General features: G+C 35.8%; 1 pseudogene across 1 annotated transcript in view; it reads right to left on the bottom strand.

Moving 5' to 3' along the window:
• The window catches only part of LOC118204832 (organic cation transporter protein-like), a 58014-nt pseudogene that overhangs the window by 17485 nt on the left and 14947 nt on the right, over window positions 1–25582 (bottom strand). Inside the window, exons 7-10 of the transcript XR_015041655.1 lie at window positions 23693–23861; window positions 13065–13212; window positions 6224–6309; window positions 3176–3390 (exon numbers count right to left, since the gene is read on the bottom strand). The product of XR_015041655.1 is annotated as an organic cation transporter protein-like (transcript). The remainder of the gene's footprint in view (window positions 1–3175; window positions 3391–6223; window positions 6310–13064; window positions 13213–23692; window positions 23862–25582) is intronic.

Below are 25582 nucleotides of genomic sequence, written 5' to 3'. Positions count from 1 at the left end.
GGTTGCTCACGGTGGTCAATCCGATATAAAAGATAATTTGCAGTCGAATAAACACAAAAACAGTTTAGCATGTGCTGCTAGTTCATCAAAACTGTCCCTTTTTTTTAAGACTGCGAGCTTTAATGACAAAGACTTAGCAGCGAAAGAGGCGACCTTTGCTTGCCACACAGCAAACCATAGCCTAAGTTTCAATTCGAATTCTTGTTCGTCAAAACTAATTTCTAAGTTTTGAGAACCTAAATTATCACTGGGAAAAACTGTGAGGCAATTGTTTTAAATGTCTTAGCTCCTTTAGCTCTAGCAGAGCTTAAAGAAGACTTGACCAAGTCAAACTACGTATCTGTAAGTATAGATGCATCAAACAGAAAGGATATAAAACTTGTGCCAATTATTGTGCTCTGCTTTAGTCCTAATTCAAGTGTGCAAGTAAAGCTGTTAGGTTTGAAATCTGTGGAGGGTGAAACATCTAAAATTCTGACAAATCACTTATTGTCTCTCCTGTTGCAAAATGACTTATTTGAACAACAAGTAGTTGGCTTTTGTGGAGATAACTTCAACACTAACTTTGGTGGTGTGAAAAGAGCAGAAAAGAACAATGTTTTCCATCGACTGAAGAATAGCCTCGGACGGGAAATCAATGGAATGGGATATGGAGCACACATTTTTCACAACTGTGTGCAAACTGCAGTAGATAGTCTCTCAATCGATACTCAGGACTTACTGGTTGAAGATTTATAAATACTTCCACATACACACAGTCCATGTAACTTAACTAAAGGAATTTTGTGAATATGCCGAGATACAGTACCGTGAACTTATTTAACACGGAAATACCCGGTTTCTATCAATCATACCCGCGCTGGAAAGAATTGTATAGATTTTTTGAATGTCTGAAAGCGTGTTTTTTAGACAAAGATATGTGCCCATCAGCAGTAAAATCTTGTTTACTGATTTAACGAGCGCCACGGAGAGCTGTTTAACAGGGCCACCCTGTTAAGGGAAAAAGATAACAGCTTTTGAGGTTTCTGAAGCTCATGAAGCTCTCAAAAGAAACCCGACAGAAGGAAAGGCTTCAATTATTATCCCTATGGGCGCGGAGAACATCTCCAGGAATCTAGATGAGCAAATCCGTAACAGTGTGAAAGAATTTGATGGCTTTTATGAAAGATGCATTGCATATTTGGACCTCTGGGAGAATAGTGTTGGAAACGCTAAACAGTTTTCATGGGTCAATCTAACTAAAACAAATGCTGTTGATTCGGAAAACGCCGAAACTTCTGCTGAAATTATTAATAGCAGCCTTCTTGATGTACCCGATATGAAAATAAAGAATGATCAGCTGTTTGGCGAAGTTGTGTTTGCTAAAGAGTATTTGCAGTCAAATTGGGAAGAGGGGCAGCAAGAAGAGACTACCAGAGATGTGATTATTTTAAGTGAAGAAAAATGGCTCTGGCTGTTTGGTCAATTCAATAAGGAGAATCACATAGCAGCCTCCATTCTGATCACGATTGTTGAGTATTCTGCTTACCTGGGACATCAGCACTAGTTGAGAGAGTATTTTCATTAATGAACAACGCTTGAACTGATGATAGGGGTTTGTGAAGGAATCTGCGGTTAAAAGCTTGATGACATATAAAATTAATACCGGATTAGTTTGCAAAGCTTTTTGCAAGAAGATTAAAACCAAAAAAGACTTTCTAAAAAAAGTCCTAGCCAATGAAAAGTACACGTAAATATCGTTCAAATTTTTATTCCTCATTCAAACTGTTTCTTCTTACTTAAGTAACTTTTAATTATTAACATATAAGAAATTTAAATTTATATTCTTGTGTCATTTATTATTACCCCTAGTTTAAGTTCCTAATCAGTAACCATTTATTCATAGCATTGAGAATAAACTACCCTCTAAATCGATCTAAAAACTCGCCAAGGGTGTGTACCCTTGAATACCCGCGACCCTTAAGGGCATTCCGGTGTCCCGGTTCAACATTTCAGAAATCTGGCAATCCTACGAATGGCGCATATATGCGCTTAGGTCAGTATATAGACTATGGGTATATCCCGATTGGTATTTCTGCCGATTTATTAGATTGCAGTATAATTAATTTCTGCATAAACGTAATACGTTGTCGAATGATTTTTTATTCCGTCCAGCGTTTACGATAAAAGTGCCAAAATTAAAGGGGATAAATAAAAGCATTTATTAATATTTCGACTTCACAATTGGATAAATTGAACCTTTTATAGAAAGAAAATTTCGGCTGCCTGCGTTCTTATAACCACACGTACAAGTTGAATTAAATGCGAAGCAAGACATTACAAATTTTATCTAAACCTCTGTTCACCGTCGTGTAGGTAATGCTACGCTAGGTATTTTATGTTGTAAACATGCTGTGCTAAAATGCAGCGGGTCCCGGACTATACCCGATTAGTTTTTGAAAGCCGTCTGGGTGTCCGGCCCTGCTGTCACCTGTGACTAAACTCTCGCAGAAATTTGTGCCTGCAAGCTAAATTTTAAAGGTTGAAAATCTAAAGCTCAGTTATGGCTGGCCCACGTTTCCTGATAATTTGAAAATGTTAACAACTAAAAGCTTATTTATCCAATGAACTAATTTGCATTCAGGTGGAAGTCGGTGAAACTAGTAGTCATAGAAAGTGAAAAATTATAAAATATCTGTGTTTTGTATTAGCTGACAAATGCTTGGCGCCAGAGCGGAATCTTGGCTAATGGCGCATGCGCCGCCGGAATTGGCGTTGAAATGTATTATGTGAGAAACTTGATTTTTGTGGTACATTGGAAGTTGCGATTCATATGTTACACTGTAAGGTGAAACCTAGCGCCAGAGAGTCGCTATGGAAAATAAATGTATTGAAACTGTGTAATGTGTGTGGTGTTATTATGATATATAGCTATCGACGGGAGAATAAGTCAATACAATCTGCGTTAATTAAAATAAAATCTTGTAGATTTTGCTTACTTTTATGTTAATATTTACAATTTATTTTTAATAACTACTAGTAACTAATTCTTGAAACCTTTGAGACTGGGATTCAATCCTAAAATAGTGCAGTCTTTCTTATTCTGTATTTATTTCTAAAACTTTGACCAAAAATTAGTAATTTTTGCGTACGTTTCTGTTTCATTACTTATTTAAACGTAACATAACATTGTTACCTTTAGGAATGAGAGATATTAGAAGCAGGCATAGACCTGAAAATAGGTTTCCTATCAAAAGGGCTTTCCGATTTCCAATAGCCCTACTAATGAAGAGAAAAATTAATCCCGACGGCACCTCCACTGCTCCAGAAATGAAGAAAGTGATGTAAGGATTGCCTCCCAAATCGTTCGTGTTCCATGAAAGAGCGTAGTAGATGTAACCTATGATAAACCTGGAAATAAAATAAGATAAAAAAAACTGACAACATGAGTTCTTATCGGAATTGTACTTTTAATATATTACGAGAATAATGCAATCCGAGATAATGTGTGACTTAATTTGACTTACTTTACCTGTACTGTACTTTATGGCTTATGCTATGATTTAAGTGCACACTATCTGTATTGTACAGTATGTATGCATTATACGTATCGCTAGACTCAGGTTAAAGCCAGCTCTTTTCCCCATCCTCAGCTCTCCCAGATGGCATTTTCACGCCTTTATTGAAACTCGGCGCACACTTTATTTCTGCTAGAATATTTTATTATACTATTACTCAAAAATATGGTCATAATTTATAAAACAAAATTATTATATCTTATATTAGTTACTCATGACAGCATTCGAAACAACCTACCTGTTCGACAAGAAGTATGGTCCTTGATCTAGGCACCCTGGTGTTACACTGCTTCTAAGTGCGACCGACACTGTGTGATTGCGCCTTTTACTGATGAAGGTAGTACAAGGTGATTATAATTGAAGTAAATCTACTCGAGCATATAGAGAAATCCTTCTGCTTGACGTACTTCGTTGAAACTTGGTTTATATGTTATATGGGCCTTTCGAAAAAGAAAATTGTAATAAAAGTCAATAATTCAAATTTCGATAATTAGATAGAGCTTTTCATGCAGTACAGGACGGGACAGGACTAAGTGTGGGAAGCACCAACACATCCCCATTGACAGAAATGGTGTCGCTCCTTCACACTAACCGTCTTGAGAAGAACACCTCCACAGGGCGTACTTACGCCATGCATTGGTTTCATGCAGTACAGCAAAACTAAATCTTAAAAAAAAACTAAATAAAATTAGGAAATCTTTATAGTTCCAGTAGTCAACTAGTATTACTGATTCAAGTTGTTTTATCAGAAGCGCAGTAATAGTTTAGCTGCATTTTCAGAATGTCAGTGTTTGGAAAGTTTGCGAAAAGGGCTTGCAGAAGAATGTTTTGAAAGTGGTGAGTACCAAATTTGAAGAAGTGGGCAATTTTAAAGGAGGATGATAGAAACACATTTCAAATGAATCTGTTGAAGAAGTCAATGTTACTACTGTAGACAAAGCATCCTGTTTCCAGTGTTCTTCGAAAAGAACAATATAAAGTGATTTTTCTGTAGTTTGGTCTACAGTACAAATATTCTGCGATCCCTTTTAAAGTGGGTATCCACAGAGGATCCACATAGTGCAAACATTGCGTCTTATTGACCCGCATGAAGGCAATGATTTCGATTGCCTCTTTTTGTTGAGAATAACCATGCATAATGCACAGCATTTGGGCATTTTGTGGTCAGATAACACACATTTTGCCCCAAAAAGGAGTGAATAGGAAAAAGGAGTGAGCCCTAAGCGTGTCGCCTAGGGTATTACAGATCCCACTGTTATTTATAAATAAGCCTCTGGATTGTGATCATGTGATTGAATGGTGTTCGTTTACTGCTGAATTCCTTTTCGGCCCCTTTTTGTTAGAGTATAGTACTCCTCAAGGTCCTAAAAGACATACTATCATGGGTGCTTATTGCAAGCTATGTAGCAATAATTCAGTCCTGTTTTACAAGAAAGAGAATGATCAAAGAATAATGTCTCTATGCAAGATATGGCAGCATACATTTTGGCAGACAAATAAAGGAATTCCTTTGTGCTCTTTGGAGATAATTGGGTAGTTTCGCGACTTTTTCCGAATGCCTGACCTCCTAATTCTCTGAGCTTGAATCGCTGTGTCTTTTGGCGAAAGAGAGCTTTTCTGAAATTCATGTTTATGTAGGAAGCATAAAGCGTCTGCTTGAATTGAAAGGCGTCGTAACATAAAATGCTGCTACAATTCCTAAATCAAAACCTTCACATTACTGTTCAGTATGTTATAACGCGTTCTGGGCACATTTCTGGCACAAATGCTGATTGGTCCAAGTGCTCAACACGAGACTAATTCCGCCAACAACACACTGAACAAATACTGGGATTAAATAATTTTTTATGCTTCCGGTTTGTATCCCTCGTTCTTTATACGGACCTTTTCAATTGGTGGTCGACGTGAAATTTGAAATGCTAATTTTTATCGCAGCTTTCTTTTCTCGTCCATAAAACTCATATACAAAGTTTCGACGAAATACATCTAACAGAATGGACTCTGAGTAGGGTGAGTTTAATTATAACCACGATGTACTTATCTCATGTGTAGGTAGTATATGAATCAATCGCATAAGAGGCTGTTATGGTTAACCTTTTAATGGTTATAATAGCATTGGGAATAATTTTCAGAATACTGATACTAAAGCACTGCATGATATTCTGAGACGCAATTGGTGCGTTTCCTCATTTAGCTCACTGCGGAAAGATTTAGAGCTCTTCTTGAAAGCCGTTTGTTTATAATGATTAGAATGGAAAATTATTGTAAAAATGCTTCTTAATAAATTTAGATATAAATGCTCATCTGTTGATTTGTCAGTACACTAATAGAAAACTAACAATTCATTCGCTTCAACTAGCATATTAAAAACTTCATTTTACAAAATGAAAAAAATCATTTATTAAATACATTCAGTTACCTTCTGATATTCCAAATGAAGTTTCATTAAATGCCTATCGATTTAGCTCCTACAATGACGGAACATTATCATTAATGTCCATAAGAAGTCAAAGATAACGAATTTAAACAATAATAATTCATATTCAGAAGTTTGAAAATTAACGTAATAACTATGTGGTTTGTCTGTGACAACCGGATTGCATTATTTTTCAAAGGATGAAAGATGAAATATGTTATAAATTAAGATTTTCAGAATGTTATCTCACCAACAAAAGTAAATTATCAGCGTGCATTTCCTCAGAGCTGGAGTCTTAAACAAGTCGAAAACTGTTGTCTTCTGCTTCTCTTCTGACTGCAACAAAGCCACAGAGAATGGAGAATAAAATAATGAAATTTCTTTTATGAAATACTGTTCCATAAACCATTTAATTTCATAAACAAAAATTCTTAAAAAATCGTTTAAAAATTTATTACAAATTATGTAAATATATTTCTAAAGAAAACATGATATAGCTTGGCAACTCTTAGGAAAGGTAGTACAAGCGGAAGGTGTTATTAAGGGAATTAACACGAAGCTTTGGCAAAATATTAAAGCTGTGCTTATTTGCAGGCTTTGGTTAAGGAACAATCCAGTATGCAGGGTCGAAGAACTCGGTAGTTTATGACAATGATTTGGAAAACTTAAGCTCTTTAGAAGAAGAATTTTATAGCACTGTGCAAGCATTCATATCCAGTCATTGATATTCCAATTACAAGGTAAAATTATTTATAAAAGAAATACAAAAAACAATAATGCAATTTAAATGTCTGATAGGATTTTAATACGTGAGTAAGAAATACCTTTCATTGGGTGATCTCGACAGACTCCTTTCTGTATATCTACTTGCTTCTTATCATCCCTTACTAACAACCTTGGAAATGTTGTTGAATAACATTTAGTTAGAAAGCAGAGCAACACTTTTGCTTCCGAAATGCGTTCATTTCAGATTGCATGTTTTAATTGCCTGCTCTGAACTGTCTCTCTGTAAGCGGTTTGCATAGATTTCATTGCGTGTAAAGTTAATGGAAGCTAATTTTCTCCAGAAAGTCTTACATAAACTCATGCCCCTAAGGCTGATAATTTTTGCAGGATTGCTCAGTATTAGTTAATTAAACTAGTGCTCTTTTTGATTGCATTCAGTAAAACAAAACTTCTAGCAGAAATGCAGGGCTCAACAGCTTTGTGTGTTAAAGTACACCTGACAATAGTTGTGGACAATAAAACTGACACTCTTGAGAATTTGCGCGTTGTCAATCACGATAATTTTCAAGAAACTTATACAATACGAGTGTCAGGATCTGCCATAGTAGAACACGTTGAAACAATTGTCTTTAATAAACCAGTATAGAAATTCACAAGATACCCAGTCATTTATTTACAGGACACATTCGCAAAGGGAGAAGTACAATGATAGCATTCCAGATGCAAACAGTTCAAGATATTATCTAGATTAACTTGACTCTCAACTGCAAACGTCAGTTTTTACAATAATCAACAATATTTAATTCTATCTTACCACAATATGGGTACAGTCTATGACTTATCAAAGGATCGAATTGATTTCTAACATGCAAAACTTATATAATCATCTTATTTGAAATTTTTATCTGGATCTTAGCTGTTGCTGCGCCCCCAAATTTTCATACTGCTTTGCTCCCATCTTAGTACAGTACGAATGTTTCTTCCCGTTAAGCAAGACTGTGTTTTTCTAATCACTTTCTCTGCATCCAACATTTGCAAATATACGATACACCGAAGCAAACTAGTACTTTAGAAGAAGGCTGGAAGAAGATAAACATTTACTCAGCGACAAAAAAGAAAGAATAATCCTAATCAATAATATGCAGATCATTTCGTTCCAGTAACTCGTATTACAATATAGATATCTAAAAATTCTGAAAGATTTGTAGTTTGTTCTGAAAGATTTGTAGTCTACAAATTAAAAATGATTCGAATTCGGAGATTATGATAATTTTAATAATTTCTTTTAGTAAAAGTGCAACAAATTTAAAACTTTATGCAGACTTTCTATCAAGTATTTATTAGAAAAACGTTAAACTGTTACTCCTATTAATTAAAAGCCAGTTTTAACAACATATTCCTATTATGCAAAATTAGCCCTGGAAACAATTCGGAAAATCACAGTACATGAATAAATCACTTTCATCTGAAATAAAGCAAAAGCAATGAAATCGATTTTAGGATAACTAAATTTCATTAGAGAAAACAGAATTGAATGCTAGCATACCTGAACTAATGTCCAAACGTTAAGTAACAAGGGAAACAATTAGCATATTGAACAAGAGGAACACATTATGTACATAATAGGTAGAGTTGAAGCAAGGCTGCTGTCTATGAGTTCAAAATTATAAAACAAGTAATAAAAGGTTTCTTAATTCAAGTGAAAAACCTTTGGAAGATAGTTACTTAGTAAGTCTAAGAAGTGCCAAGCCTGGGCAGGCTCACACTATTGAGGAGAACCTTATATTACCAACAGCTAAAGATGTCGTTTTAAGATTATTCAGCGAGAAAGCGGCTAATGAACTTTGTAGAGACATGTATTTTGTGGAAGCAGGCAAAATGGAAAATGAAAAACGCCTTCGCCGGGAATCAAACCGCAGACCTCTGGAATACGGGCCCAGCGTGCAGAACCACTACAACACGAAGGCACGTTAGGAAGGCGGAAGAAATACCTTATAATTTAATAATCCGTTATCAAATGATAGAGTAATTCCATAAAAGAAACATTTATTCAGAAAAATAAAATAGAGTGATAAATAAAATAAAATAAAATCTTTCGCATTTCAGTTGGATGGAAGTACCGATATAACAAATATTGTTCAATTATCAGTTTACATATGTTTCAAGGAAGGTAAATGAATATCCAGAGTATTTATTTTGTGAATCTCTTCATGATAGAGCAAATGCAAATGAAATTTTCAAAGTAATTGACAATTTTATTTATAAGAATGATAGTCCTTCGAATAAGTGCATAGCCGTATGCAGCGACGGAGCTCAGACTTTAACAGCAAAACATTCCGATGTTATTTCTCTAATAAACAAAATTGCATATGAAACTAAATTTACTCCCTGCCCCATTCATCAGGAAGCTTTAGCAGCCAAAAAACAATTCCTGAAAACCTGAAAATCATTTTGAATCAAGCTGTGAAAATTCTTCATTATATTAAAAGGTGAGCTTTAAATTTAAGAATTTTTAAGATTTAATGCTAAAGGTTGTGCAGTGAACATGAAACGGTTTTGTTACATTCCGAAATAAGGTACAAAACAAAGGGAAAACAATCCAGAGGCAAAGTTTTAAATCATCTTTTTTAACTTCTATCAGAAGTTCAAATCTTTCTCTGTGATTCAAAATTTGAATTGCAAAAATGTTTATTTAGTGAATTATGGTTAGTGCATTTAGCATTAACTGAAATTTTTGGAACACTAAATGAGTTAAATTTAGGATTACAAGGACAAAATGTTATTGTTTTACCATTAGAGATAAAATATATGCAATGATATAAAAAAACCTCAAGCTAATAATCAACAAATTGGATATTCTAAGCTTTTCACCACTTTTAGAAAGCTTTCTAACCGAAAATAGGTTGAAAGAAAAATTTCCATCCGACATTAAAAATCATTGTTTTTTATTGATAAATAATTTCAATATGTATTTTCCCGAGGATTATGAAAACGAAAATTGGATTAGAAAACCATTTTGTTCAAATGCTCCTGAAATTTTATGTAGAGAAGGAAAAAAGCAATTGATAGAAATTTCCTGTGATCGAAATCTAACTGAAGATTTCAAAAAAAAAAAAAAAAAAAAAAAACCTTAATTTTTAGTTGAACCGAAAAAAAAAAAAAAGAATTTAAAGGCATTTCAAATAAAGCAATTATATTTTGATTGCTTTTTTGCACAGCCGATTTGTGTGAACAAGAATTTTTTTCCATGTTATATTTGAAAAAAAAAAAAAAAAATGCAGAACAAAACGAAAAGTGTATCCTAAATTACGGTTAAAACTAAATACGATCAGGCGTAAAGAACTTGATCTCTCTTAAACAGGCCCAATTCGCACTAAATTTTAGAATTAAAATACTATAACTTAAATTTTGATAAGTAAATCAGTTACCAATTTTTAATCTAATATTTGTTTTTTATGTTTGCATACTTAATACAAGTAGCCAATAGGTTGTGCAAATGGCAATATATATTTGTGTATATACATTTATATTAATATTTCCGTTGAGAAATTGAAAAATAATCATTGTAAAATGTAGTGTTAGTACTAAACGTTTTTCAGTTTTTGTTTAGATGGTACTCGTTAATCCAAATGTTGAGAACCGTTGGTTTGGAGTCTAGAAATTGTTCGAATGTTGTCTATTTTCCTAAGGATCCCAGATCATCTCGAGGCGTTCACATATACTTGGATATCATGTCTCTTATCGATAAATTCCAAAACAGCAGAAGTTGCTTTATTTCTAAAAACCCAGAAAAATCTAAACCTACCACATTCGTATAGACACGTGAACCTATGCAGCTCCCGAACTTTAAGTACTTGATCGAATCATATTATTACGACTCAGTTATCGCTTAACAGTCACCAAAGCTATGAATGAATGAATACAAGGAAATACGTATTCAAATCAGAGCTTTCTATGGAGCAAGCCATTAATGACTTGATCTCTTCCACAAAAAATTCCCCCTTCCAAACTTCGCACTTTTGTTGATGTCAAGGGTGTAGTTTATTCACTATGACATATTAGCTTACTACAAGTTCCCACAACATCATTGCAAACTATCTCGGCAAGTTAGTATGGATCATACGACTGCGAAGTCGTATGACTATGTTGAAGCGAAGTACATGTACAGAGTTAAAATAACAGCGGCTTTTTATTTCTAGGTTAAAACTAGTTACAGGACGCAAGCTGTTTGATAATTGGCAAGAACGCTGGGCGACAACGGATATAGGAATGAGAACTTTTCGCCTGATCGCAAAGGTTAACACAGACTTAAAAGTCCCTAACTCGACTCTTAACTCATGAAAGAGCATTTTCTAGCTATATATGTATATTTAAAACAAAGTGAGTCTGGAAAGATAGAGGACGCGGATACCTGTGTATTTAAATTCGCCCTGAACGGAGCACCTGACTATACGAGTGGATGAGAACTAGCCAACTTGGATTTTCAATAATGCAAAAAAATGAATATGTTATATGCTTACTGATTACTCTGAACTGCACTGCTGTCAAATTACGCCTTTTAATGTTTATAATGCCTTTGTAACTACTCGCATTCATAACGTGTTATTCGTATTATCTCCGTATTATCTATATCTGTGCATTGCATTTAATGCTGTACAACAGTATACGGTTTTGCTTATAAATTGGCTTTCGACATCAATACTGTGAAAGAAAATGTTTGTTTCCTGTATATATTTCTATCCCTTCTTGTATTCTACTTGCAACTGCACAATGTATAAGGTATTTCTCCTGCCTTCTTAGCATGTTTTCGTACTGTAGTAATCAGACAGTCGACGCGTATTCGAGAAGTCCATGGTTCGGGTCCCGGCGAGGGCATTACTCATTTTTTTTATCTTTCTTGCTTCGAAATAACCTAATGTCTCTACAGTGGCACCCGAACTAAAGGGGTGGTGGATGATAATTCTCCACCACCAGGATTTGGCGACTGGCTCCTTTAATCCCCAGTCGCTCTTTAAAAGAGAGAGTACATAAAGTGTTTCTCCCGCCATCTTAGCATGCCTTCGAAGTTTAATGGTCAGTATGCTCGGCGCGTATTCGAGAGGTCCGTGGTTCGAGTCCCGGTGAGGGCATTGCACATTTTTCATCTCTCCTGCTTCGAAATAACCTAGTATCTCTGTACAGTGGCACCCGAACTAAAAAAAGTGGTCAATGATTATTCTTCGCCATCAGGATTTGGCGATTGGGTCCCCTAAACCCCAGTCGCTCTATAAAATACGGAGTATATAAGATATTTCTCCCGCCTTCTTAGCATATTTTCGTGGTGTAGGGGTCAGCACACTCGACGCGTATTCGAGAGGTCCGTGGTACAAGTCCCGGCAAGGGCATTGCTCATTTTTCATCTTTCTTGCTTCTTTTGTTTAACATGTCATTTACTTCAGTATCATTTACTCGATGCGTTAGTACTGCTTCTGTTACAGTCTGCTTTGCACATTCGATTATTTCTCTGCTTACATCAGTTATATCATTTGATATTTTTCGACATATTTTTATTGTACCTATTATTTTGTGCATTGCTACTTGTTAAGTTGCTTTACTTGTTAAGTTTGGAACATATTAGAATGTCTTGATGTGTGCACATATCCTGTACAATAATAGTTGTTGAACAAATCCACAGGCAACTTTTATGCCTGCCTGATCCACCACTTTGGTTTTGGCCGCAGGTTTTGTATTTAAAAGAATCTACTGCTGGTGGGGTATGTCAGCTCAGACACTGGTAAGCTGGCCAGCTAATGGAGTAAGTGGGTATTTTCTTTCAAAACTGGAGCGGAGTTGCAGAATGTAATAACATTGGGACTGTACTTGTACGATCAATTGCGAAATTTTGGTGTTCCTGTTACTTGTACCTGTACCTGCCGTACCGAAGAACTCAGGTTCGAATTCCGTAGAGGATGTGGATATTTTTAAGCGTATAGTGCCTGTGCATTCAAATATACAGCTAGCCGAAATCCTTTCGAAATGGTGGTAAGGTAAGGGAAGTGGGAGGCGCTCGGACATCTCGTCAGGGGGTTCGTTCTTGAAGTCTAAATTAGCAGGGCTTAAGCTTAACAGTTAGCAAGGCCGGCGATACCTGATATGCTTAGGAGAATGTAAAAATGTTTGCCTTCTTTCAATCTGCACCTGTTGCCTTAAACAATGCTTTTAGATTTTACAAATATTTTCATAAATATTAAAATATCATTTTCTGTACAACCTTATCAGAAGGAATGTAGACCATTTCCTTGAATCAGACATTCTTACATATAAAATAAAATAAAAGTCAAACTGCATTTTATACAGAAAAAAACAATAAATATCCTATTGTTTACCTTTGTCTTTTGGCTAAGGAATACCTCCAGGGCAGCTTTAGTTGCATTTATGTCTTTTTTATTCCTTTTGGCTGCCCGCAGCAAAATTTCCTTTGCTTTATCTATCTTGCCCTGCGCCAACAGCCAGCTTGGGGTGTCCGGAACCACCCTCGAAGATAAAAGAGCTTGAAATAATGTTGGAGAATAAAAAAAACTTAAAGAAAGGTTTCTAAATCATGGACGGTTTCAAAAAGTAAATTTAACAGCCAAAACTCTCTTTAAAAATAATAGGAGAGCGTAAACGTTTGCCGTAATAAACGTGAACCGAATAGTCGGTTGTAAACGTACAGTTCTAGCTTAAGAAATAATGGTAGGTCTTGCAATCTACGATGACTTATGCCATCTGACACTTCTAGTAAAATATACAAAGTTTAAATTTTTAATAGCTTTACTATGGAAAAGATAGCATAAGTTCAACATGATTATAAGAAACTTATTTACCACAGTGGAATTGTTCAAATAAAAATAATCCCTTTTACCGTTAATTAAAATTAGGTATCATCAACTAAAATCGGGGCTCACCAGCGGCCGAGCGGTAAAGTCGCTGAACACTAGTAGTTCGGCCCGAGGTTCGAATTCCACGAACGGGCTGGCTGCATGGGCGTTTTCGTGGTTTCCCCATGTGTTATACGAGCCAGTTTCCCTTAGAAAGTCCTCCACGAAGGCATCCCTCCTCTTAGGCAGATAGCCCTCGAGGCTTTGCCATAATCACACACAAACACACAACTAAAATCGTTGGAGCTGGATGAAGTTATGGTTAAATATCAAAAATGAGTACGCGTATATAAAATTTCAGAATACGAATATCTAAAAGATTATACATACTATTTATAAATACTGCAGTTTGGAAACCTCAGATACCTCGAATTTGTTTAAGACCTCGAAGAGATTATCATTAAAACTTCGCAAATTAAATGATACTTTTAATTAAAAGTACGAAAATCAGGCGATTTAAAAGAAACTGGATTCAGATCTGTGTATTCAAATTTCTATTTAGTACCTGAAACTGTTTGAAGCAAAGTTGTTAAGATAAACCTATTACTTAAGCACTCGTTCTCAGAAATTATAGATATAGAAATCGAAATCGAGTCAATGCCTAGGCGGCAATTAGTAGCCAACCGCTACTTTAACCGTCTCTGTTGGTAAATTGCCCTAAGGCGTTGGTACTTAAGTTTTTAATTAAGGCGATTTACGCCGCGCCAACTAGGCGAAACTTGTCAAATTTTGTGAAATGCAGGTGAAGTAGAGGGAGATGATTGGAAGGAGCCTGTCACGTGGGTGGTCACCCACCCAAGTTCAGACTCCGAGCAAAGCAGCTTACGCGTGCAATGAGAAATATTGGATATATTAATAATTATCAAGTTTTGAAACAGGTTATCCAGATTGGAATTATTAAACTAATATCGCGATCTAAATGAGACAAATGGCACAACTAAGTGCAACAGATTAGCTAAACAAAATATTCAAATTCATCCTTGCTGTAAAACACAGATTGGACAGTGGTAGTCACGTGGGGGTCACCCTCCCGTGAACTGTCCACAGCCAATGCATCTTGAAATAGTAGATATCACCAGTGAAGTCTTGGTCTGAGAAATTAAACACTAAAGTTCTTGTACAACACTGAGGCACTTGAGTTACTGAAACTATAAACTATGTACATATAGGGACGGCGGTATTTGAGCGAAGTAGCAAATGGTGAAAAACATTTTACACTAGCAATAAATAATCAGAGTTTTGAAGATCCAGGTACACGGATCATGTCCATAAGTCCACAATATTACAAATTCTCTGATATAACAATAAGGAGATTACGAAAATGACAAATATAAGATCAGTGCTTTGAAGATCCAGGTACACGGATCATGTCCATAAGTCTTATAAAGTTTCAAAGACACTGGTAAAATGACACAATAAAGATAAAATAAAGATAATAGTACTATGTACAATATATACACATTTCACCATTTGCTGTTATGGAAGATGCCTCTTGGGCGCTTTGCTGCAATTTCTATAGTAGCATCATAATTTATCAGATTACGGATATGTTCGTATTGAGAAAGTTCTATTTTAGCATAGAAATTGTGGCTCGTGGTGAGAATTTGATCAGCTATGGGTTTTATTTTTAGTTCTTTATGTAACTGCAGGTTACGTACGAACCATGGGGAGTCAACAATTTGTCTGAGTATTTTGTTCTGACCTGTAGTTTGTGTTTATAAGTCTTGTACACAGTGGCCCAGATAGGCACTGCATAAAGTAGGGTGGGTCTTATTAAGCTGGTATAGATCTTCTTCTTGAGATTGATATTTAATTTAGCATTTCTTCTTATTAAAGGGTAAAGAGACATTTTAGCAACGGTGGCTTTGCGCAAGGCCTACTCCGTGTGTTCTTTGAATAACAGCTGTGAGTCGAAGACCACTCCTAGATACTTAGTACTTGAAACAATTGCTAGGGCTTGATCATTAATTTTTATATTTACATTCACAGGAGTGAACTTCCGATGACGTCTGAAAAGGAGAATTTGGCTCTTTGACGGATTTACTTTTAATTTCCATGAATCATAATAGTGTGCTATGATATTTACTGTGCTTTCAAGTTTATCTACAACAAGCTGAGATTTTAGCGACTTGGTTAAAATTGATGTGTCGTCGGCATATTTCACTACTTTTGCATTCAAAGGAACCGGCATATCATTCGTGTAGATATTAAACAGAAGCGGTCCCAGAACGCTTCCTTGAGCCACTCCGCTTTTAATTCTTTTTCTTGAAGAGAGAGAGTCATTAATTTTTACCTGAAAGGTCCTGTTTTTAAGATAGCTTTTCATGAGCTTAATAAAACTGATGGGCAGATGAACAAGGTGCAGCTTGTAGAGGAGACCCTCATGCCACACCTTGTCAAATGCTTTTTCTAGATCTAGAAAGCAGCTGGCGATTGTGTTCTTTTTTGCGAAGGAGTCTGCAATAAATTCTGTAACGTTCAGTAGTTGGTGCACGGTACTATGACCGGCTCTAAAACCAAACTGCTCTTTAGATGTAATTTTTTTATCCTCTAGATGTTGAGTTAATCTCTTTTGGAGCACACGCTCAAATACCTTTCCCAAACTGGGGAGAAGGCTGATCGGACGGTAGGAGTTTAAGTCCTTTGGGTTTTCCCCGGCTTGACAAACGTAATTATCTGCGCGTGCTTCCACTGTTGCGGAAAGTAATTGAGCCTCATACAAGCATTGACTATGTTTGTAATGAGGACTACGTAGGTTCTTGGGAGAGCTTTGAGAACCGTATTGGTGATGCTATCGTAGCCGGGAGCTTTCCTGGACTTTAAGTTGCTAATTATATTACTTATTTCTGTTGGAGAAGTTGGGTTGAAGTGATTATTACAATTTCTGTCAGCTAGGTGGTTAATGAAATTATCGACTTCTTCATCTGTCTCATCATTATTAGAGGCATGATTGGTGAAAGTCTTTTCTAGATGCTGCGCAAGGGCTTCAGCCATGTCATGTTCAGAATAAGCAATTCCACTACTGGTGTGGAAAAATCCCCCAAATCATTTATGTATCGCCGTTAGAGGGCGCTTCGCTTCTGAAAAGGAATGTTAGTTTTTAGTTTGCGACGTAGTTAGTTAGCAGTGAACCTTCGATGCAACGAAAGTTGCTTTGTAAATAAAATGATTATTTTTGTAGATAGTTGAAATATTTCACTTCATTTAGAATTAGAACCACCTTTCGCAATATGGCGCATCGGTGCCGAGAACCTTTGGCCAATTTAGAAGTTTGTGTTTTTTAATTTTGGATATCATTTTATGCGAAGACAGCCAAGGTAAGCCTGTATTTTCTATTTTTATATAATATGGAAGATCTTATTGCTAAACTGAAATCGAAACGAAAGGTATTGAGGACCGGAGTGTCCAAGATATTAAAGAAAATTGAAACCGAACTGAATAAAGATGATAGTAGTATAAATGTAAATGTATTGGAAGAAATTTTAGACCAGGTAAACGAAAAATCAAAATCCTTGAGCAATTTAAACGCTGAAATAGAACGAGAATTAAAAGTCGGAGAAGACGAATTTGAACTTGAAATCTCATCCGCTTTGGAATATGAAGAAGACAGGGACGTTACACGATTCTTTTGGAAAGATGATCCTAATGATAACAATGAGAGTTTGAAAATCTTTAGATTTACAAGGGATTGGGACGATGAACTGCCACCTGATCTTAGTTGTAAATGGAAAGCCTGGTACGAAGAAATTGAAGAACTGAACCACCTCAGAATTCCCTGCTACTATTTAGAAGGAATATTAGATGCAGATGTGAAACAAATAGAACTCCATAGCTTTTCTGATGCTAGTTTGAAAGCTTATGGATGCGTGGTATATCTGAGAATAGTTTTGAACAATGGAACTTTTCAAACAGTTTTTGTTGCTTCCAAGAGTAGAGTTGCACCTCTGAAATCCCTTACACTTCCTAGATTGGAGCTTTTGGGTGCGCTTTTATCCGCTAGATTGAGTGATGAAATAGCAAAATCTTTAAAATACGAAGTAATCCCCTTCCACTGGACTGATTCTCAAATAACGTATTTTTGGATTCAGGGATCTCCCGAAAGATTTAAATCTTTCATCAAAAACAGAGTTTATGAAATTCAGAAACTAACTGAAAGCAATAATTGGCATTATTGCCGTGGGAAAGATAACCCCTCCGACATCATATCACGAGGAACTACTGTTGCTAATTTAAGAAATTGTTCACTTTGGTGGTTTGGACCATAATATCTGTTTATGACGTTGTTGTGAAAAGAGATGATCAACTATTGGATATAACAAAATTCAGTAATGTGCTGAAATATCTCAGAATTATGGCATGGGTTAGACGTTTCGTTGCTAAGGCAAGAAAACTGCCTGCTAATAGTGGAACATTAAGTGCCTTTGAAATTCAGGACACTGAAATTTTTTGTGTTCGTAAATCCCAGATGGATTTCTTCACACCTGAAATTAAGGCTCTTCAATCTAACAAGTCAATTTCTCCAAGCTCTGATATATTCAGCTTGGCACCGTTTCTTGATGAAAATAAAATTCTTCGAATTAAGGGAAGATTAGAAGAAACCGAATATACAGTTGACGAGAAGCATCCAGTTCTTCTTCCTAAAGATTCCAAATTTACTGAATTAATTGTAAAAAGGGAACATAATAACGTTCTGCATGCGGGAGTTGCAGCAACTTTAGCCAAACTAAGACAGAAATTTTGGATTCCTAAAGGCCGTCAATTGGTAAAGAAAGTCTTAGGGAACTGTTTAATTTGTCGGAAATACGCAGTAAAACCAGCGAAACAAATGACAGCTCAGTTACCTAAAGATCGAATTGTTGAAACTCCACCTTTCTATGTTACAGGCGTGGATTTCACAGGTCCAGTTTACATCAGGTCTGGAAACGACATTCAGAAATCATACATCGTATTGTTTACGTGCGCTGTTACACGAGCGTTACATCTAGAACTCATTTCCAACATGTCTGCAAACAAATTCATTTTGGCTCTCAGACGTTTCATTTCGAGAAGAGGAAACTGCCGCACCTTTTATTCAGATAACGCGAAAACTTTCAAATATGCTACCAAAGATTTACAGTATTTTTACAGCATAATTAAAAATACAGAGTTTCAAAATTTTCTAGCAAATGAAGGCTTGACTTGGAAATTTATCGTCGAGCTTGCTCCATGGTGGGGAGCTTTTTATGAACGCCTTATGAAAACCATAAAGGAACCGTTGAAAAAGATATTAGGCAGAGCTCAATTGAATTTTGAAGAATTTATGACTGTGTTGACAGAGGTCGAAAATATTGTGAATAAACACTTTTATTTTCTCAATGATGTGGTCGGGGAGCTTGTCTTTCTTATAATCTTTGAATTTGGTGGAATCATCAAGGGCTTTCTTAATTTTACTATTGATCTTAGTGATATTGTACTCAATGTCTACAATATCGGCAAGAGCCGGGTGTGCAGGTAATTGTTCCAGAGAATTATTGAATTTCTGCCAGTTTATAATTTTCTTTAAAGGCAAGGTCTTCTCAAAGCCATGGTAAGTAAATTTAACTGGGAGATGGTCAGAGGTTAATTGATTAATCACCTGTAGGAAAGGGATTTGCTGGATATTTTTTGTAATAACAATGTCGAGAACATCCGAGCTGCCTGTATGATGATACCTGGTAGGTTCCGTTGGTCCAAAAATTCTAAGGTCATTCGTAAGAGCATAGCTATAAAGTTTGTTGTCATTTGTGTTATTTCTTTGAGAATTCCAGCTATGATGTTTAGAATTCAGGTCCCCTGCTATAATAACAGGGTGAGTGATATTGTTAAAAATTTGCAAGTCATTGTTGGTGAGAATGTTTCTGGGGGGATTATAAGCCGAGATGATGACAATCGGCTCATTTGTGCGCGAATGCACAACGATCGCAGTGGTTTCAATGCTGCTGCTATTGGGAATATTAAACTCGTTGGCGTGCAGATGCCTTTTAATTAATATCATAGTACCGCCGCCCCTGTTATGGTCTCTGTCCGTCCTGAATGCGTTGTAACCATTGATCTTGAACTTATCATTAGGTCTGAGCCAAGTTTCATTCACTAGAAACACATCAATATTATGGCGATTAAGGAAGTTTGCAACTTCAACGTTCTTGTGGCGAATACCGTTGGCGTTAAAAAATGCGAGGTTTAAACTGCTGGGAGCAGTGAGGTGAATTCTTGAATTACTATTAATGTGGTTAAAATTCATAATTGATGCTTGATAAAAGTTCAAAGGCTTCCCAGCCGACTTGGATTTTTTCCAATATTGATTTAGATTTTAAGAATCGCTCGAAGAGATTTTTTCCTTGCAGGAATAATTTCTTCAGCCAAATTATGAAATCGGAAACGGAGCCTAAGTTCTCACTTTCGACAGCTGCATCCTGATTGGTGGATGAAGCATTCTGCTCATTAACATTTTCACTGCTATTTTGGGTTATGTTTCTTCTTGGCAGAGGTGGAAAATTTTCTAAGTTGATATCAGGGGGATTATTTTTGAAGTTTTTCTCGCTTCTTTTTGGAATTCTTTTTCTGCAATTTTTCTTTTTAAGTTATCCGGATGCATTTCGCAACCACGGTACGAACTAATGTGGAGGCCTCCGCAGAGGCAACATTTGCCGGGTAAGTTTCTGTCTTTTGTGCATGTAGTAGTAATATGGTTTTGCCCGCATTTTAAACACCTGGGCTTGTGCTTACAGTGAGCACGACTGTGGCCATACCTCTGACAGTGGTGACACTGTTTGTCTCCTGGAGTGGGTCTGAAGGGAGTAATTTTAACAGCCAAATCTAGAATATGCGTTATGCTGTATATTTTCTTGCCTTCTATGCTGCGTTTGACTTCAACCATGAAAGTGGGTAGTTTGACAATTTCATTGTCTATTTTCTTGGTAACTTGTCTTACTGTTTTAACCGGGATGTTGTTATATGTTAGTTCTTCCATAATGTCCTCGGGTTTGGTGTGAACAGATAATTTTTTGATTACAACTCTTATCGGTTTATCCTGAGGGAGAGGGAAGGTATGGTAAGGAATTTCCTTTTCGTCTAGGTATCTCGTGACTTCACGGTACTCAGTGTCCGATTTTACTTTAATGTGGATATCACCACCTTTCTGTACACATTCCATGGACATGGTAAATTGCTTAATATTATCTCTGAGGGCTTTCCAGTCCGTGACATCTGAAATAATAATCGGCGGAATTCTGTTAGCCTTTTTGTTGGGCGTAATGAAATCACCTTCATTATTAGTACAGTCTTCTTGTGAGTTTAGCGAACTAACATTTGTAGTGTCCATTTTATCATCTATTTTTAGTGAAGAGTATTTATTTTTGGTTGACGTCATTGAAGCGTTGCTGCTTTCATTAAGTGTGCGTTTGTGGTATTTTTTGGGTGTAATCCATTTTTCATTATAATTATTTATTTTGCTTATTTCCTGAATAACATTTGAAACTGGTTTGGGTTGCTTTGTAGTTTGATTAGATGTTGAATCATTGCTAGTATTAACTAACGGGATGCTACCACAGATATTTTGCATTGAATCTCCTGCAGCTTGTTTAATCGCTACACACTTCGCAAGCTCTGCATAGGCTTTTTAGAGCCATTGCTCCATTTCTGGGGTGATTTTCCGTAAGCCATTTCTAAGCGTGGTAAACGCTAAGTTAAACTCAGCCATAATCTGCCTACAATCCTCAATCGTGCCATGTTTAAAAATATTCTCAACAATATCGCGCTTATTAAGGACTGCTAAATCATTTATCTCATCCATATTTACCAAGTCAAGCTATTCTATCGATGTACAAGACAATGTCCATAATGAGAGCGTAGAAATCAAAAATATACTCACGAACTTGTCCAGATGAGCTACTCCAAGTACACCTCCCGAAAGGGACCAACGAAAAACACTTACTATTTATAAGTAAATTTCCTTCACTTCCTAAATTTTAGAATCACACTCGTAGAGCAAAATAATAATACGTACTTTATAACGACGTAACTGAAACTGTTATAGATATAGAGCATAAATTCTTATATTTAAAATAAACTATTCAGAATGATAAAAAATGTTTGCTGTGATTTTATTTCGTCACAGATGAATGTCACGTGCAGATTTGTTTTCTTGTTAATTGAAGAAAAGCTATTTAATTATTGAACACTTAACTGTGCATTAATTTCCCAGGATCGCTAGTTCACGCGGTTTACAAATAATACTTTTTTTCCAGTGATGTTACTATATGTTTTCAAGGATTTCAAAATTGAGAAATGAAAACGTTAAATACTTTAAAAGTTTTCCTCGTCGTGATTAAACAGAAATAAAGGCGTGGTTCTAGTCTATCGTTCCCAGGTGACTTAATTTCAAAATTTGTATTTATTGAAATTAAATATGCGACACCTAAATCACTTTTATTTTCTTCAGTTGAAGCGATGAAGGTAACATATAATTTTGAATATTTTGGTTATTTGCTTCAAAATTTTTCGGCTGGATGGAGAAAAGCTTATTATTTGGAGCTTTGATCTTAGAACAACAAAAGGACTTAAATTTTATGTACCCTTGCAGATATTCAAATACGAACAGGAATTTTTATTTATTTTTTCTTTGTAAAGTGTTTATCATAATTATGACTCAATAGACAAACTCTTAAATGTTTGAAATTGCCAATGCCCAATAGTAACATCGCTGTTGGTTTTCCTTGCCATTGCTTGTATTAAAAACTCTTACTTTAGAATAGATACTTCAGGGTCATTACATTTTACCTTTCTTGCCTTGTAACCGTGGTAAGGATAGTTTCGGCAGATGGCACAGTCCCCTAATTATGTATTTTCTCCTCTTGAAGAATGCTGTTGGGTTTAATATTGGAACATCTCTTTCGAAAGTGGAGTTCGCTGTGGTTACTGACTCATTACTTGTAATTCCCATGTGAGCAGAAATCCCGTTAAGATCTTTGTAAGCTTGGCATTCGTAACAGAGAACTTCGAATGCTCTGTATCACAGGATTCCTGACCTGACACAGACGATTCCCGCTAGGCTCAAGGTAGAACCTGTGTAAATGGGCTTTTACACGTCAGGATGTACTCTCATTTGTGAGAGTATTACTCCAGATTGCTGCTGCATATAAAACAATTCGTTTCGCTACTACCTTCTACCATAGCCACAGTAGCTTTCCCGAGATAACCCATCTCACCGTTGCATGTGGAGGTTATAGAACGAGTGCTACTGGTAAGAGTATTAAGCCTCACTTTTAGTGAGGAGATACGAAGCTGCCAGGAACGTCTGTTATCATATTTAATTGAAGAGTCCAGAAGTCTGAGCCCAGCGGAGATTTCGACCTGCTTCTTGCCGATCGGGTGGACTCAGACCCGAATCCTGGAATCCGAATCCGAAGGCGCATATGTTTGTACGATAATGGAGGCACTTAATATACTACCGAAACGAAAGTCCACTCGAGCGGTATGGTAGCAGGGTAAAAAGGGTGAAAGTCCTTAGGATGGTACCCCCCGCCGAGGTTTTATCCATTGGGGCGGAAATGCACAGTTACTGCAATGGGAGTACATCTGTACGAGGAATAGTGAAATTGCTGGTATCCCGTCTTCCTGTACCTATACTTGCAATAATTTGTGAAATAAAACGGCGAACGCATTGATTATTTCTGCAGTAAACTCACTCTGCATGGTCAGACAGTTAACTGTGCATTCCTTTTATAATATTTCGATAAAAAATAAATGTACGACAAATACAATAAACGTTATGGTTATGGTCATTCGTCACCTTATAATTTTCTTCCATTTTAACACTAGTCTTTATAATGAATTACCGCAATGTGTTAAAGCATGAGTAAGTAGAATTCCAAGAAACGGTGTTGTGTTCATTTAGCAGCCTGCTATTTGTAGACCTAGCAGCCCTAATGCTATAATGTTTGTATTTTTGCTTTTTTTTTTTAAATTTACCGACACATTATATACAGAAACGTGTTAATTTTGCTTTTTTTTACATTTCAGTGTGGGTAAGCTCTTGATCAAAAAACGAAAATTTGAAAATAAGTCAAGAACCTTACCAGAAAACGCAGAGAAGTCCTAACCAGGGCAATGTGATAGCAAGTTGTAACCAAAACCAATCGGGAATCAGCCAAGCTATACCTGGCAGCAGCATATACGCAATCGCCCACCCGTATTTGTAGGTCATGCCGTAAAGGGTTCTATATTCTGCGCTCACTACTTCAGAAACTGAAATCAAGAATAAATTACAAAGAAAATAGCAATAAATAATTGTAATAATTTAAGTAACTCTCAAAATTTTAAATTAGGTATTTCCGATTAGAGTTTTTGGCACATACTATATTTAATTTAAACTAAATATAATTAGGTGCACTTGTAGAATAGGACGCCTTTTCTGATTTCTGCTCTTAATTACGGAAGCCTTCTAAAACACAATACTGCTCAGTACATGTTCTTAAAATCTGCCAACTCTCAGCCTATATTAAACGCTTCCGAACAATTAAGGATATTTATTAGAAGAAAAAAAAGTGCATTCTTAAAAGAGCTTTGGCATTTTGAATCGTATCCTTTTCTATGGCAGCTTCAGACTTTTTTGGACCCAATTATTAGGAAGGTTGCATAGGGCAAACACATTGCTGCAAAGTATTTGACAAATAACTACTTTTTAAATATTAATACAAAAGCAATTTATAATATTTCTAATCTTTGTTTACTTTTGCGCTTTCTAATAAAATAAACAAATAAAAATCAATTTTATTAGATTCCGAACGACTTACCCTTCTGTTATTCGACAATATGTTTACTCCGATTTATTATGAAAACTTAGTTCTTATATATTAATATTCGTAGTGGTAAAAGTAATAATAATAATAATTTTAGTACTCGCATAACAGATGTTTTAAGTCATTCTAATTCAACAAATGATTTGATGCATTTCAGCGATTAAGCAATTTGAGCCATTTCCAGCTAGCCATTGTGCTGACTATTACTTAAAGTAACCTCTCGGCAATGCATCATCTGCAGCTTTTCAGAAATAATTTCATAACTTCATTAGTTAACATTTTGCCATAACTGCCTTAATAGTGTCGTAACTTCCACAAATACTCATCCCAATGCATCCTTTTTTCGATTGCCCAGTGTCTGTGCAGTGTGCTGTGTACTACAACAGAGCAAGTTTTACATTCTCCGGAAATATTTCTACTATAAAAACCTCAAAAGATAATTTTATGCACAAATTTCGTTGCAAAGTACCAAGTGTGTAATAAAAATTTGTTTCCGTTCACCAAGTGTGTCGCAATCATCGACATGTACAATGACAATGTACAGTGCATCTTTTGTAATGTTATATTTTCTGTTCACAAGGCAGTAGAAAAAGAGACAGTCCAAAAATATACAATGTTAATCTTTATAAATTAGGAAATATGTCAACGAAACCTACAATACTTTAATAAGCTAATATTAGTTGTCTTCTCAATTTAAAATGTATAACGTCGGTTGCTTTTATCAAAGAAAATATAGTAAAATTTTTGCTAGAAACATCTGTACTTTTTATTAGTAGGAACTCCTGAGAAAGGATTTTTTTGGCAGCTCAAACCAAAATTCAAACTCATCAGTTTAAAATCAGTTAATAGCTTATTTCACTTATAAAAAAATGTTGTTAACGAAACATGTTCCCTCTTATACTGCAGAACAGTTTCTACTTAGATTTTAGAAAACAGCGGAGCTTAGATTCTACTGGAATCAGTCCTCATGGCTATACGTTTTATTTCTGAGTTTTCATACTATCATCCATACAAATTAAGCTCACCATCTACTAAAATTATATGTCATTTATAGAATCAGCACACTTAAATCAAAGAATGATGTTCAGTAGAGCAAATTTCTAGAAATATAAAAGTGGTGCTCTTATCGGAAATTAAAATCAAAGAGTCAAAAATTCTTATTACTAG

This window comes from Stegodyphus dumicola, chromosome 6 (genome assembly GCF_044657685.1).
Source record: "Stegodyphus dumicola isolate Sdum_Otavi_A_Nest chromosome 6, ASM4465768v1".
Classification (NCBI taxonomy): Eukaryota; Metazoa; Arthropoda; class Arachnida; order Araneae; family Eresidae; genus Stegodyphus; species Stegodyphus dumicola.
The sequence above is the reverse complement of the archived record's forward strand: the minus strand, read 5'-3'. Positions and strand labels throughout refer to the sequence as shown.